Source organism: Lactuca virosa, chromosome 7 (assembly GCF_052849685.1).
Source record: "Lactuca virosa cultivar CGN04683 chromosome 7, Lactuca_virosa_CGN04683_v6, whole genome shotgun sequence".
Classification (NCBI taxonomy): Eukaryota; Viridiplantae; Streptophyta; class Magnoliopsida; order Asterales; family Asteraceae; genus Lactuca; species Lactuca virosa.
The window spans coordinates 186,954,545-186,958,207 of NC_136432.1; the positions used below are offsets into that span (position 1 = coordinate 186,954,545).

Here is a 3,663-nt window from a genome sequence, read left to right on the forward strand (position 1 = left end):
CACACTCATTCTACACTTCTACTATCAGTCTCGTTCCATCACAACTTCCCGTTCACTCGTCAGCCTTACCTGCTTAATCGGTGGTTCAATCTACAAAGACAACTCTATATTTATCTTAAATTTCAGTTCCACTGATTACTTTAAATTTAGATTATTGCATCTCTATATTTAACCAGAACCTCATTTTTTGATTGTAGCTTCTGTTTGATATTCATCTGTTACTTCCATCCATTTGATTTTTCGATTATTGCATATGTTACTTCCATCAATCTGTTAAAAATGAATACCAGAAGTCCAGAACCTGATTTGTCGATTATTGCATATATTACTTCCATCCATTTGATTTTTTGATTGTTGGTTCAGAAGCTGGTCTCAAGAAGCTCAACGAGTACCTCTTATATTGTAGTTACATCACCGGGTGAGTCAAAATTACCATGTGAAAAACATCTGAATGATTCTACATTGTCTCAATGAAGGACGTGGCACTACTGTTGAGGGATCTGTTTCTTTCCCTGAAGAAGCCATTGCAATCCTCCTATTAATGGAAAAAAGGTAAGTTTCATATAAATCTTTAAAAGATTGCTTAATGATTTCCACATTTGGGTTGTTGATTTTATTTATCTTTTGTATTATATTTATTAGGCCTCGGTTGGTGAAGATAATGACAATGATGTGGATCTATTCAGTAAGGAAACTGAAGAGGAAAAGCAACCTGTTGAAGAACGCACAGAAAAAACAAAAGCATCTGCAAAGAAGAAAGAGTGTGAGTTTGATGCATTGTGCTATCTCATTGTACTCTTTAATTTCACCATTTAGTTGTTTACTGACAATGTTTTTTGTTTACATTTTATGATTATAAGCCGGAAAATCTTCAGTTTTGATAGATGTAAAGCAATGGGATGATGAAGCTAACATGAAGAAGTTGTGAGAAGTGTTCATTTGGATGAATTGATTTGGGGTGCATTTAAGTTGTTCATTTTTTTCTTTTTAATAAAATGGGAAAATGATAGATGATTAATTATATGATCTTGATTTATTTTGGGAATATTTTTTTTTATGATTACAATAAAGTTGGTTCTAGTTGGGTATGAGATCAAGAAGCTTCAGATCATGATGACTATTGTTGATGATTTGGTGTCTGTTGATACGCTTATTGAAGAAAGACTTTGTGAGGAACCAATTAATGAGATTGTTCAGAGCTGTGATATTGTTGCCTTGAACAAGCTCTGTAAGTTCATTGTTTTAATCAAATATTTTTTGTTTTTTTCTAAAGTTATATGATTTATTAGTTTACTAATGTGACTAGGTTTTGTGATTGTAGAGTTCGATGATGATGCTCATGGTTTATGATTTTCTTTGTGATGTTGATGTTGTTGTTGTTTTGCTGTTTTGTGCTGTTTTTTATTGTTGTTTTATGTTTTTTGAGATTCTTTATGTTTTGTTGTTTTGTAGTTTGTTGCTGACTTGTTAAATTCCACTTGTTGTTGTTTTAAGATCAAGTTTTTTAATTGTTTTAGTTTATATCTTGAACTCTTATTGCTTATAAAGGTTATTTTCAATGGCATGTACAAAATAAAAAAAATTAATATTCAAAAAACCGGGTACCCGGAACTAGAACTGGTCTTGGTGGTTCCGGCTGCAGTTCCAAATTCTAGGAACTAGTGTAAGTGGTTCCGGTTCCAATACCAATAATTTCAGAACCGCCGATTCCGCAAGTGGTTTCGGTTCCAACTAAAATAGAGGGGGTACCCGATTGTGCTCATCCCTAGTCGTGGTGTCCATCCATACACGCTTTTCCTTTAAATGCCATGCAACATCGTGGTCATCAACACACTACAGTGTGAAATAACGTGTTTCCCCCAAAATCTTATCTTTGACCCTATTAAATCATCAATCGATCCATTATGGGAAATGAGTGTTACAAAATTGGTTTAACTTTATAGAATACAAGTAAAGTCCCTTTTGATTTGCCCTCAATAACTATAAATAGCTAGAAATGACTTTAGGAGAGAGATAAAAGGATGTGTTAATATATCATATGATTAATTAGTTAATTAGAAATAGTTGGAATTAATTAATTATTAATAGAATTAATCTGGAATTAATTTGAGACTAATTAGAATTAATTAAAGGTGTAGGCATTGACTTGTAATTGTTCAACAATTAAGCAAGAAATGCAATTCTAGAACTGTAACATCCTTAAAAATACGGTCTGAAAATTTCATTTTAAATCATTAATAAAAGGCATAATTATCAACCATTTCATTCATAAACAAAAATGTTATATCCAATCAGAGTATAATCCCAAAACATATTCTTTTTATATCAGAGTAAAACATCCCAGGCTAAACAAATAATGGTGTGTGTCATGCGATCACCCCGAGCTCCTCCCTCCGCTACCGGAAGTACCTGAAACCTAAATTGAAAATCGTAAGCACGAAGCTTAGTGAGTTCCCCAGCCTACCGCATACCACATACGCATAACCACATACACATAACCACATACTAGGCCCCCGCCCACTGCATCGGGACTTGCCCGGCATCAGACTAGCTCCGGCATCGGGCCCCGCCTGGCATCGAGCCCCGCTCGGTATACAGATCGGTTTCTCTTAGGCCCCGCCTTTCTCTGGGCCCCGCCCGCTAACATCACACATAATAAATAGCTAAACATACTCTACTATACTCCTGTTCTAAGGCCTCGCCTGACTTGGGCCACGCCCCTGTCCTGCTATTGATAATTCATGGAACCCCGTCCACGCTCCTGCTGATAGTGAGATACGGGCCCCCGCCCACACTCACCTCCCTCCTTACTCGGGCCTCCCCCCTATTTTGCTACTAATGAGATATGGAACCCCGTCCATACTCGTCTAGTGATGAGTTACGGGACCTCGCCCACACTCACCTCCCTACCAGGCACATACAAGTATCACACAGACAACAAGTATAACTAGCATACTAACATTCCTCGGGCCTCGCCCAGCATCGGATCGTAATCCGGAACATATATCATAGTAATACCTAGGGCTAACCCCCGGGCCTTCCAACTATACACAGACATAATGGGCCGGCATTGTGGCCGTTGACCCATGCACACAGTGAGGAGACTCACCTCGCACAACGGAAGACTGGCTGAAACCTCTGGTTGCTATTCGATAATTCCCCGAACTGCTACTCCCCTAGCTCCTTGAGCTACCAATACCAACATAACACTTAGTCCCAAAATGCCCTTCAGAAGTCAAACTAAGTCAACTCTAAAAAAAGTCAAATTCAACGGTCCATGGTCAAAGTCAGCCCTCCGAGTTGACTCAACTCGCCAAATTCCTCCTTCAACTTGCCGAGTCCTAAAACCCAGATCACAGAAATCCTGAACCAACTCGTCGAATCAGCCCCTGACTCGCCGAGTTCCCTGGCTATTCAGACTTGTGCTAAACCGAGTCAACTCGCCTAGTCATTCCCCTGACTCGCCGAGTTCTTCCATAACAGAAACGGGACAACTCTCATAGACTCATTGAGTCCCTCCCTGGACTCACCGAGTCTTCCTGTCTGTTGGGCTATCTTAATGGATTAAGCCCCTACACCTCAGATCTGAACTCCAAACTTCATAAACACTCTGGAAATGACTTATTAAGGGTAAAGTTTCCAGCTTTACCCATCCCAAGTCCT

General features: G+C 38.8%; 1 pseudogene; it reads left to right on the top strand.

Moving 5' to 3' along the window:
- The first annotated feature begins 350 nt into the window (after window positions 1-350).
- LOC145127389 (elongation factor 1-delta 1-like) lies at window positions 351-1,662 on the top strand (annotated as a pseudogene).
- The last annotated feature ends 2,001 nt before the right edge of the window (window positions 1,663-3,663 follow it).